This window comes from Miniopterus natalensis, chromosome 3, assembly GCF_054644295.1.
Source record: "Miniopterus natalensis isolate mMinNat1 chromosome 3, mMinNat1.hap1, whole genome shotgun sequence".
NCBI classification, from domain to species: Eukaryota; Metazoa; Chordata; class Mammalia; order Chiroptera; family Miniopteridae; genus Miniopterus; species Miniopterus natalensis.
Window position 1 is genome coordinate 91,106,317 of NC_142083.1, and position 13,553 is coordinate 91,119,869.

Here is a 13,553-nt window from a genome sequence, read left to right on the forward strand (position 1 = left end):
GTCTGCCTGATTTGCACACTGAGCCCCTGTAGAAGGGACAAGGGATAAAAGGGGTTAAATACTGGGGTCTACACTGCACGTACTGGTCCCAGGAGGCACTATCTCCAAACATGACATTTTCCATCCTGGTTCAGAGCAGGGAAGTTCTTGGGGGGAAAAAATGGCTAAGTAAGGATTTAGATTCTTTACTACCACCCACCCACACTGGCTACCACCTCTTATTTTTTAATTTATGTTATTGTTGAAAGTATTACAGATGTCTCCTTTTTTCCCCCATGGACCCACTCCACTCCACTCCTACCCCCTCCCCAGGCTTTCACCACACTATTGTCTATTTCCACTGGTTATGTATACATGCATATAAGTTATTTGGCTAATCTCTTCTACCACCACCCTCTCCTCTGAAATACCTCAGTCTGTTGCATGCTACCATCTCTTACTTGCAACTAAGAGTCTGTGTTATATATCCTCAAATGTAACTGGCTCAGTGTGTACATAGATGCTGTGGGGAGGCAGGGAGGGTTAGGGAGAGAGGGAGGTGTCCATGAACAACCCTAGCAATAGGATAAGATGCAGGCCAAATCAGTCTAAGAGCAGGAAAAACAACAGATATTATCCACCTGGGAAGAGGTTCATTACCTTGCATAAGTAATTATAAAAGAGCTAACATTTTTGAACAATTGATATAGCCAGGCACTGCTAACTGCTTTATATGCATCATGCCATCCAATTATGACAACAACTCCAAGAGGTACACAGTATTTCCATTAGACAGATGAGAACATTGAAGCTCAGAGAGGCTGAGTAACTTGATCAGAGTCACACAGCTAATAAGCAACAGACACAAGCATAAGCATTTAAAAGGCAAAAGCAGCAACATGGTTGAAAGAGCAGAAACTAGTCCTATGCAGAGAAGTTCAACGAATTAGGTTTGGCAAGCTTAGAAATTATTTCTCCACAATTTTCCAATCTCAACAAAAAATATTTATAAAGACAATGATGATTTCTTCTCTTTAGCCTCCCTCCACTACACCTGCCCTCTGGCTGCCAAAAAGGAGGGGCTCCAAACAGGCTATCTGACGATTCTTCCATCCAGAGCAGCTTGTATTCCCATAAGGTGCTTCATAACAAGGCTTCCTTCCCCACAAAAGCCATAAAAAAAGAAGCACTGGACCTTCTCTCCCCATCCAGGAGCCTAAGAAGCAGGGCGTCCCCAGCCACAGATGGGGGCCACTTCTGACTTCAGTCCCCTGGGAAAATGCTCAGAGTCTGCCTGAAGTACCAGTTGATCCTCAGTCCCCTCTGAAGCCAGCCACGAGCTACCCTATCAGGTGCTAATCCATCAGCTGGGTTTCCTGGGGAAACAGAACTCATTCTTAAGCTCTTTTTTATGGCTTTTACCCAGAATTGATTTGAATAAATCAGTCTAATGTTCTCTCTACAATGGAACCAATTGTAAAAGAGCTTTATTTGCCCAGCTTTCAGAGCAGGTTAGAGCTACCGTCTTCCTATTCCAGGGCTGGTGGGGGGGGAAAGGGAACAGGCACAATGAATTCAACAAAAGACGATTCCTCAAAAGGAGGGGACCCAAAGCCCTGCCAGGATTCCCCAGCAAAAAGGTCCCCTGCAAGAACCGCACCTGGAGTCGGAAGCCAGAGGTGACCAGATGGAATTTACTGCCCCTAATGCTAATGCCTTGAGATGATACCTGCTGTGCCCACCCAGAGGCTTCCCCTGAAATCTTGTTGCCCTGGCTCTTCCGATTTCTCATCTCCCTGAAAGGAAACAGCAAGAGCTAACCTCCACTGAGTTCTGCCAGTGTACCAGGCACTGTACCAAGTCTCAAAGTCACCTCCAATTCAACAATCTCAGCTGCAGGAGCTTTCTTTCTATACAGAAAATGCCCCCAAAGTCTTGCCTACCTCAGGGCCTTTGCATGTGCCATTTCCTCTGCCTCTTTTAAATTCCTCACACACACCCAGCTCTGCAAGTTGGCTCCTTCTCTTCTCAACATTTCTTCTCCAATGCTACTCCCTCCCAGAGGTCTTCTGTAAACACCCCAATATAAATTAGATCCTCAAATATTATTATTCTTTCATGGACCTTCCAGTTCTTTTTCTTCATTTCACTTTATAGCATAGAAGCAAGATGGTGTCCTGTTTAGGGGTGCATGTCTGGGAGTCAGGGACCTGTGGGTGAATCCTCGTTTCTCCTCTTATTAGATGTTAACTTTGAGCATGTTACTTAATCACTCTGTGCCTCAGTTAGTTCACCTAAAAAGTGAGGGTTATAAAAGCACTCACCTCTTAGAGCTGCTATATAGATTAACAGAGCTGACATCGGTAAGGTGCTTAGAAATATGCCTGGCATGTAGTAAGCACTCCAGGAATGCCTCTGTTATTTGTGCTCTGACTGTTTGATTCATGTCTGTCTCCCCCACAAGCCTGGGTGCTCCAAGAACACAGAGCTTGGTCATTGTGTCCCTCATGACAGCCCCAGGGTCTAGTTCAGTGCCTGGCACACTTGAGTACTAAAAAATTTACTTATTGAAGGAAAAAAATTTTGTTTATGTGTTATATTGTGTTCACTTCATGCAGGCTTTAAAGAGACAAAGCAAAAATGGTACTGATTTTTACCATTTTACAGATAAAAAAATTAAGGCTAGAAAACTTGATTTATCCAAGCCTGGCCAATCAGGTGTCCAAGCAAGGGGAGAGCCCATGTGGCCAGCACTTTTTCTACCAGACAACAGGAAGCATAAACCCAGGACTGTCCCCTCTCCCTCTGGGACCAGAGGCCACCACACCTTAGCAATAAGAGTGACCTAGCTCAGTTGAGGGACCAGGGAATGAGGCTCAGCACTGCCTGCACACTTGCCCACCCTTCCTCCCAGGGTATCTGGTGAACTACAAGGACCAGGCCAAGGGCCCTGGCTGGTGGTACAAGAAGGGGACCAAGGCACAATACTGAGGCTGACGACCCAGGGGCTCAGAAGGCCCTCACTCTTGAACGAACACGTCAGTCAGAATTTCTCCCACCCAGGGGAGCGCACCCATGTAGCGATTTGACCTTCACAATCAAAGAGGTCGAAACCACACATACATTTGTTCACTGTTATCCCCGGCACTCTTGGCAAAGAGCAGTCCTTGATAATTATTTGTAGACTGAGTGAATGAATAAACTTATGGTTGAATTAATGAACAGTTAAATAAATAAATCACAGCAACAATGATAGCTCTTCTTTGTCCATCTTTCCCCTCCCTCTCCCTAACTCCTGATTTGGGGGAGGCAGAGCATTATAATAGCCAAGAGGGCAGACTTTGAAAACAGGCTGCCTTGGTTCAAACCCTAGCTCCACCACTTACTAACTGCATGACATTGAACAAGTTGTCTAGCCCCTCTGTGCCTCGGTTTCCCCATCTATAACATGGGGGTGTTCCTCCTTTCCTAGTGAGACTGTGAGGATTCGATGAGTTCATGCATATACAGCACTTGGAACCGTGTCTGGCTCATAGCAAGTACTCAACATAAGTGTTAACTGTCCCTGTTACCATACTGGCCTTTCTCTGTGTGTTTATTATTTTCAGCTGTATTTGTTTTGCCTCTTGCTGTAAGCTTCCTTGAGTGCTTTGGAGAAGAGGCAGAACACCAATTTAATAAATGAACTACTTAAATATAACATTTACAAGGTGGACTTAATCTAACAGCTTTCCTCCTAACAGGACACCCTTGCAAATGAAACTGTCTAATTTGGTCATCTCTTTAGAAATGTTAAATGCTCATAACTTCTGCCCCAGAAACCTCACTCCTAGGGATTGATCCCAGAGCTGCGCTCACATGAGTGAGCCAAGGTGGTGTACAAGGGAATTCAGTGCAGCATCATTCGGAAAAGCAAATCATTGGAAACAGCGTAGAGGTCCACACATGGCAGCTGGGCTAAGTGAATTTACACTGTGGCCATAAAACAGAATATGTGCAGCTACTAAAAAATGGAACAAAGTTTTATGTATTGGCATGGAGAGATCTCTAAGACATCTCTATATTGTTTATGAAAAAAGAAGTTGCAGAATGCCGTTTAGAGCATGACTTCTTCATTTGTGCTTCTAAATGCACACAGATGCACATGCTAACATACGCATACATACATACACATACACACAGACACACCACAGTCATGATCCCCATTTTACAGAGGAAGAAACTGAGGCTCGGAACCCTAAGGTCCCACGGCTGGGAAGTGACAACCTGTGCTCTTCCCACTGTGCCTGTGGCAGGGTCTCAGCACGGAGAGACACAGTGGAGATCAGAGCGAGCAGTTTCAAGGAGCAATCCTGGTAACAGATCAAGAGGAACTAAAGGAGCCGAAAGTGCTGACATTGAGAGAGCCTCAGGGTACGAGCTGGCTCTTTTTCTAGGTTAGTCCCAATGTCTTATTGTATCTCTCTCTTTCTGAACTCACCATGTGGGATAACAGTTTCTAAAAATGTGCCATTCTCCAAAAAATAAATAAAAGATGAGCATTTAAAAAACAAAATGTAGTAAAACACACTACAACATGGATGAACCTTGAAGACACGCTCGGTGAAATAAGCCAGACACAAAAACACAAGCCTTGTAGGAATCCACTCGTGTGAGGTACCTGGAGTCGTCAGACTCACAGGCAGAGAGTAGGACGGCAGTTGGGGAGGGGAGAATGGAAGTTAATGTTTAATGGACGCAGTTTCAGTGTGGGAAGGTGAAATGTCCTGGCGATGCTTACACAACAATGTGAACCACTTACTGCCACTAAATACTACACCTAAAATGGTTAAAACAGTAAATTTTATGTTATGTATATTTTATCAACAAAAAAAAGTTTTTCAAACTTGCTATTCTCCTAAACCACATAGATAAAACCTGAGAGAGATGAGTGGGGTCTGAGTTAAAGACAGAAGAGGTTCAGCTATGAGTGCCACCCACCCACCTCTCACCCCAGGTGTCCCCACCCTACCCCCTGTCTTCAACCTGAAGCAGTTGGTTGAAACTTTTTTGGCTTAATTCTCTTTGGGGAAACATTTTGTCCTAAATCAATGGATCCATAACAATTATAAATTATTTCAAATGTAGTCAAATGACCAAACGGTGGCCTCAGATAGCACTTGGGTCCCAAATTCATGCTCTCCTGCTCTGGGCACATTTTCCACAGATAGGAATTTCCATTCTGGCAAACACTCCTGGTTGAGGTAAACTGAAGGATGTGTGGTTTCCCCCTCATATCACTCTCAAAATTTTAAGGTGTGTCCCCCAAACCACTGAGGTTCACTCACTGACCAATGATCCACAGATTCCTTCTCCTCTATTTGAACCTTGTACTGGTTAGAATGCTCTTGAAGTCAAGTAACAGAAAATCCAGACTCAAGCTGGCTCACCCAATAAGGAAATTTGCGTGGTCTGCTCATGCAAATAGCAGGCCAGTGGGATAGCAGGGTCCAGGGTCCTTATGCATCTGGATAATTCCATCGAGACCCCAGACTCTGCATCTGTCTCCTCTACCAACTTCATCTGCACTCCATCACGAAGCTGGTTCCCTGCCTGGTCATAACATGGCTGAGATGTCATTTGGGGCTCCATGCTCCACATTCATTCCCAGTAGGATGCAGGGAAACCCTCTCCCTCACACATGAAACATAAGTTCCCTTCAGCATAACTAGGTCAACTTTAGGACATGTTGGCCAGACAGATAATGGTCACCAGGGTAACAACATGTACCAATCAGCCTAACTTCAGGGTCAGCAAGCTATAGTCTGCAGGTCAAATCTGGTCTACCAGCTGGTTTTGTAAATAAAGTTTTATTGGCACACAGCTATGTCCATTCATTCATATCTTGCCCACGGCTCTTTTCTCTCTACAATGGCAGAATTCAGTGGTTGCAACAAGATATTCATATATATGTCCATTCCCAAACCAACAATGTGGCCAGCAGGATTGAGCCCTCTGGTTGGACAAACTTGAGTCACATGCCCACCCTGAACCACCTGAGCTGAACAAAATTGCTCTGAAAGAGGGAGAGAGTTGCTCACCAAAGGAAGAGCTGCTGGCCTACCCTTTGTACCCAACAGTCAACAAGCATATCTAACGAACATAGGAATGTGCAGGGCCAGGTGGGTACTTGAAATATTGGGGGGACAACCCTGTAAAGACATTATTGTCTAACCACTAATGCTGTCATCTGCAGCTAATACAAAATACTATTAAATGTAAACTATAATCAGAAAAAAAAAAAACCACACAAAAAGAATATAGAAAATCACAAAAGGTTCTAAGTAGGTCGCTAGGAGTAATACCCTAGGACCCCATACCTTGCAGGGAAGAGACAAGTAAAAAAGTACTTTGATGCTTTGGGCACCCTCTCCTTAGCTTTTCAGGCTTAAAGAACTATAGCCATTCCTTAATTCCAAAATGACAGCTAGGTGAGCTGCTTGTTCATTGGTTTTGATTTAGTCAAGAAAGGTGTGAGCTCCAGGATCTCTCGGGAGGCTGCCTGATAAAGAACCATGTGGTTAAAATTCACTCTTGGATCCCACACTCACAACAAATGCAATCATGCTTTATACATCTGGCATCAAAAAACAGTAATCTTACAGCAAGTTTGAAATCTCACTTGGTGTATTTTTCTCGTTGTTGTCACTAGAACTTAAAATTTAACCTGAAGATAGTCCTGAGTTAGTAGGAAGCTCAACAATATTTCTGCCCTGACTAATCCCTGTACCTGAGCTCCAGCTCTGTCTGGGAATGCATGGCGACTCCTCGTTGGGAAAATACTGCATTTGTCCTTCCACAATAAGGGCTGTTGCTCACCATATGCAGTGAGGTTTTTCCAAAACAAGCAAGAACTATGTCCCCTTTACCCCATAACACAAGAAGAAAATAAAATACAGATTCTCACAAATAGGAGAAGGTTGAATTGTGCTTGTTACTCTCAGCTCCCAGGCTGCATTGATTGCTTCTAGACCAAAAAAAAAGCTTCCATTTCTAATATACAGTCACTCCACATCAGATTTATATGCTTGAGTTTAAAGGAAGCCAAATAAAGTTATCTGTTCTTGTTGTACCTGATTAACCTCAATACACAATCCTACGAATCAATAGTTAATTAAAAATGTGGCATTGCCTATGCAGTTAAGTGACCTCATCCCTCTGCAAACACTACCCACCTTGTATATTATTAAGCTCAAGCCATGTGGGCCACCCTCTGGGACAATGTAGAATTACACAGACAAGAAAATAAACATATTTCCAAAATATGTCTACTCAGAAACCTCAAATGTAATATTTTGGCTGTACTTACAATTCAAGACATCTCTTAGAAGTTACCTGTTCGGTCTGCAGAGCTTCCCAAGCCTTGGAATCATTTCTTCCTATGGCCTCCTATAGCCCACACCCTCTGCATAGTCAAGATTTGTGAAGATGCTCCCATGGTAACTGGAAGTACTGTGTTTCCATTTTCAAACTGTCTCCAGGCTGAGAGCCTAAGGACTCACCCTTTCCCTGATCTCATATTCACTTGTGCCTTCAAAACTACAAATAATAAAGAACAGTACGGCGGAACTGACTTATCTGTCATTTCCTGGTTACTGATAACTCTCTGTGGGTTTCTTTGTTTTAACTTCACGCTCATTTCTGCCATAACAAAATCATATATCTTTTTGATAAATGTATTAGTGGCCTGCCTTGTTCCAAAGAGGAGCTGAAGTGGCTAAGAAATAGTGCAATGCAAATAGCTTTGTCAAAATCACCCATTGTGGTAGACCCAATTCACAGTGATTTCTCCTGGTGGCCTCATCTGGGCCACCACTCCCCCTCCCCAGGTTCTTCTGGTAACAGGTGCACCCACCCCATCCCTGGACTCAAGTTGGGCCAATCCTAGTACTCCAAATCCCTGGTCTACATGTGGACAAGTGGCCCAGGAGGGCCCATCACAACCCTTTTCTGGGAATTTTTACATTGGAGCCTGGAAAGGGAAGTCAATTTTCTTCCTGACAACAAAGCCTTAAGGGTGAATGCCCAAGACACTTCTGCCAAGAGCCCCACCATATATAAAAATTCCATCTAAGGTAGGAGCAAAAAAAAAGAAAACAAGACATGGAGGTGAGAGGGAGGGAGAAAATGAACAAGACAGGGCTGTTCCATGGTCTGGTTATGTCAACCAATACACCCCTTTTCTGTCTCACTGAGTTAGATGCAGAAGTCTGGAAGAATACCCCATGAAGAGATGAAGACAAGACACCCGTCCCTCAGGCCTTTACTGAGATCAGTGTTCACATATTTTAACTGATCCTCGACACCCACCTTAGCTGACAGAAACCAAAAGGCCAAGAATCTCACCAGCCAAGAGCAAAGGCCCTTGGTTCCTGCACCTCCATCATCCTCAGTTGCAGGAGCTGGGAAAGGCTCCACTCTTATCTTTATACCAACCTCTACCCAAGAAACCAGGCAATTGGGGGTGCCAGATCACTCCTCTTGAACTACCTGGGGTTGGGTGTCTGGGAACATAGGCTCGGCATTTGGTGTCTGCCATGAGCCAATGGACTACCTAAAGAGAAGAGCATCCTGGGAGGCAGGGAAGCAAGATGGGTATCCGAATAGTCTAGGCAAAGAGAAAGGGGCTGAGGGTCCCAGGGGGATGGGGAATTTCAAAGAATGGTGAGAGCCTGAGAGGACTGCCTATGGAGTTGCGATGCGTCTGAAGACATTTTAGAGGGAACCTGCCACCTCAGGCTTAGGCATTGAAGATGGCAGGCTTAGGCATTAAAGAAACAAGCTCGGGTGCACCAGCCATGGTTCCTGGAAGCCACCTTGCTGCTGTGGAATTATTTGTTGTGGTCCTGGGATAAGCTTAGGGGAGCCACCTGCATGCCCAGCAAGCCACAGATTCCCAGTCTTTCTAACAATAGCTAACAAGTTCTGAGCACTTTCTAGGTGCCGGGAGCTGTGATGAGAGCTTACCAGGCATCATGTCAATTAATTCTTGCAATAACCCTTTGAGCTATGGATTCCATTTTATCTCCACATTACAGATAAGGAGACCAAAATTCAGACAAAGGAAGTCACTTTCACCAAGTCAGTGTCACAGCCAGGATTGCAGGTGAGTTCTTTCTGACTCCAAAGTCACTATGCCAAGATGCACCTCTGCCCACCCCCTCCCAATCATCCTAAGAGACTAGACTCTATGGCCCACACCTTTAGGCATGGGATAGCACCATTATCCCAATTCTCAGACCACAAAATTGGATCAAGAATCAGCATTGGTTCAGAACTGCAGCTGGTAGTCCCACTCCCACGGCTAGACCACCTTGGATAACATCATCAGCCCAAAGCCTACCTATATTTTCCATTCTCCTCTGTACATGGTAATTGAGAATGCTGGGATTCACCATTCATTCTGCTCAGTCACCCTACCCTTCCCCATCAGCCCACACCGGGGAAGCCCAGAATGCTTCATGGTCAAATCCACTCGCATACTGACAAAGGGTCACAATTTTCCATCTCAATTTCAGAGCCAAGGTCTGCATGGGACACAAACGAGAGGATGCTTTGGTTTATTTCCAATAAAATGGAAGTACAGAGCAGAGGAGAAACGAGGAAGACCAGCCCTGGAGCTACACCATGTCCTATAAATGACAAATGCTATACACTCATGTCAGAAAGCCAAGGCTATAAAAGCCACAAGTGAATTAGGAATGAGTCCAAAGTGGTGATGTCATGTGAGAACATCTTTATGTAGTGCCGCTGCCTTGCAATGAAGCTGGTGCTCGCCTCCTGGTCAGACAAAGTTCTCAGACCCTGGTGATGCTTCCTATCAGGAGAAGGTAGGAATGGGGCAGAATGAATTCTGGAGTCACTACACCTCTCAAAGAAGCCTCAGTGGACAGGGAACACAGCCACCTTCTCATTCTCCATGAAAAGCATTCCAAGAAATGGGATAGTGGACATTTGTCAACCTGTGGCTGACACCCCCATTAGCATCCAGATCCGTCTTTGGGGTGTCAACAGAAGTTTGCTGTCACCAATCTAATATCAAAAGGAGTCCCCAATCTGGGCTGCAGTAAAAGAAGAAACTTTATTCAGGTAAAAAGTTTGCAAACCAGAGAAATGCACCCTTGGGTGGAAACAAAGAGGAGGCCTGCTTATATAGAAAAAGTGTCACCTCCCCCCCATCCCTGATGAGTCCAGTTTTATGCAAATGAGGAATCCTAATTTACACAGTTTGATTGGTCAGATAGCACTGTCCTGAATGGTTGGAATCATTCATTCTGATTTGTCATTATGGGGCCGCTCTGCTTGGTCAGTAAAGATGTAAGTGAGGCTATAGCAACACTGCTCCAATTGGACAGGGCAGGCTTTTGCCCATTGGTTGAAACACGGTTCCAGAACTGCTTTCTGGTTCAGCTAAGAGGGCAGGGACACAGTGTCAGAGACTGAAGAGTTAGTCTTCTGCTTTTCCCTGATATGCACTGTGTATGGCAGGCCTCTGCTTTGATTATGAATTTGGGCCCTGTTAACCACAAGGAAGCCTTTTTGGTAGTCATATTCCTTCTCCAAGTCAACAGGGAGAGGTCTTCACTGTGTACAGCCTTGGCACGGGGCAAATCCTAAAATCCATTTCCCACTGCCAACCCCCTTCCCAGACACCCACGACGCTTGCTACCAGGGCTCTGACTCTTTGAAGAAGGGTTGCAAAGACAGAGGTCAGTTCTATCCCAATGGATAGCTCTGGCTGGTTGACTCCAAACCCCCTCCCCCAACACACACACACACACACACACACACACACACACACGCACATCCCTGCCCATTCCCCAAGCCTGGTCCCACCGTTGCCTGTGTATTCTGTGAGCACCCCGAAAAACTTGCAGTGAAATCCCTTCTTGCTTCATAAAGGTTAGTTGCTGTTGCTTGCAGCCAAGAATCCTGACTGATGCACACTTCATTGTGTTCATTGTGTTTTGTTTTCAGAGCCAGCAGCCCCGAAGATATTTCAAACAGTGGGCATTAGTGCAATTCTATGTTAAGGAACCAGAAACCATTTAGATGTTTGCCAGGAAGAAGTGCTTACAGATACTTGAGGAAAGGTGCACGATAGTGATATATTGACTGAGGCCCAAATTGGGGGTCCAAGTCCTCTCTTTCATACTCAGGGCCTCCACACATGCTTTTCCCTCAGCTTTCCATCTGGCTAACGACCACGCCTCATCCAAGTCTCAGCTAACTGTCACTTGCTCAGAACTGGTCATCATATGTTGACTTATCGTTTATTTGTTTAAGATGCATGTGCCCCGATAGACTAATTTTCAGAATGGAGGGACCAGGGCTATTTTTCTCACCACTCTCTCCCCAGTGCATATAATAGGCATTCCAAAAAACATTTGTGAAGGAATTCACATCCATGGGATAGAATCACCCACCCAAATTGTTATCGTTACTATTATTATTACCGCTATTATTATTAAGCCCTCACAACACCCATGAGGTAGACGTTATTATCACCCCTATTTTACAGATGAGGAATCTGAGAAACAAGGAGGTTAAAGGATTTGCCATAAGTCACCTAGATGATTCAGGGTGGAAAGGGGATTTGAACCCAAGCATTCTGACTCCAGAGGCTTCTGAATTGCAGGGGCTTTATGCAAAGTAGATGTTCTGATTATTGCTGTACAACAAACCACCCCAAAATTGAGTAGCTTAAAGAACACATCATGTGTTCCGCTAACCAATCTGTGATTTGGGCAGGGCTCCACAGGAAAGCCCCATTTCTGCTCTTCACAGTATCAGCTGGGGTGTCTCCAAGTGGGCCTTGCCATGGGCTGCTTGGGCTTCCTCACAGCATGGTGGCTGAATCCAAAGTGTGAGCTCGTAAAAAGAGAAGCAGAAGGAAGCTGCACAGGCTTTTCTAACTTAGCCTCCAAAGTTACAGAGAGCCACGGCCACCACATCCTATTTGTGGAAACAGATTCAAAGGGAGGAGAACGTACTCCACCTCTTCATGGGGGTGTGACAAGTTTCCAGAAGAATCCATAGGGTGGGAAATATTATTGTGGCCATCTTCTCAGAGAATACAGTCTGCCACAGCAAACACATGTTGCATGACTTCATCAAGCTGTCCTAATTTACAAACCCAGCTTAAAAATAACCTCCTCCAAGAAGCCACCCCCAGGGACCCTCCCTGAAAGTTTAGGAAAATGACTAGACACAAAGAAAAGAAGCTAAGATAAGTAAAAGCCACCCATGGGGCAGGCATAAGGGAGAGAGTCTTCCCGCAATATCTACACATTTTCACGTCATTTCCTTACACTGCCTGAAGCTCTGCTAATTAGAGACTCATTTGAGATAACTGGTAACCAATTTAAAAATGCAAACACCTCTGGGGGCTAGCCAGAATCCTCCAAACAGTCCTGTGATTGATTTCCTCAAGGATTTCCTCCTAGGCCCTGCCTAGGGGCAGTTGCAGGGTGAGACTGGGAAAGGGCACCGGGTCACTCTGCTGCTAAAAGCACTTCTGGATAGAGACCTAGGTAAAGAGCAAATGGGGCTCAGCAGAGGAAGTAGGAAGGTAAGCTGATTTCTGAGGCTGAACAAGCCTCCTGGTTTGGACTCTGCAAATATAGCCCCAATCAGGCTACAAGATGTTGTGGCAGCAACATTTACACTCAGTCACTCCTGATGGGCACAGCCACTTTTCAAAACACCCTTGCACAGCCGTGCAGAGCGCCGGCTCCACCGGCAGCCAGCAGAGCCATAACTCACTCTGTCACCACTCCCCTCAAACCTCTTCTGTAAGCACTTTTAATCAATGCAATAGGAATGAACATTTGCTGCAGAGAGGCAATGTGCAGTGAGGAACATGGTTGCGCTTAGCTCAGAAAGCAAAACCTTCCGGCTGTTTGCACTTAGGAGAGCCCGCAGGAAAAGCCGTCCATGCCAGCGTGGCTGCCAGCTTGCGGGCATTTTCCCCAACGGGATGAGTTTCTCTGTTGGAGTTCATTTGCACTCTGGGGTGTCATCCGTCAACAATAGGATTTTCAGTTGACTTTTCGAACTATTGCTGCTCTCTGAGTGGTCACCAGCCCTGCCCCCCAAGTCCCTGGGTGCCTTAGATGAACTTAGATGAGAAAGCAGGAGCTTTCAGAGTGGATTTCAGTTCAGCATCTTAGAGTCACTGTGTGGGCATGAGATCTTTTTTCCTAAGCTGTGGGGGCTAACCCTTTGTTTGTAATCTGGTTTGGTTGTTGAGAACTTGGAAACTGGTTTCCAGTAGAATCAGCAAGAGCACCGTGGTGGATGTGGGGTTTGGGAGCTTAGAAACTGATTTCCAGTGGAATCAGCAAGAGCGCCTCGGTGGATGTGGGTCTAGAGATTGGTTAATATGAACATTAACGAGGGCTGGAAGCTGTGCTGAGAATTAGCTCATTTTGTTCTCCTGGGGGCCCTATGAGTTGGGGACCATTGCCATTCCCACTTCACAGAAGCAAAACAGATCTCAAAGAGGCTAAGTAACTAATCCAAGGTCACATAGC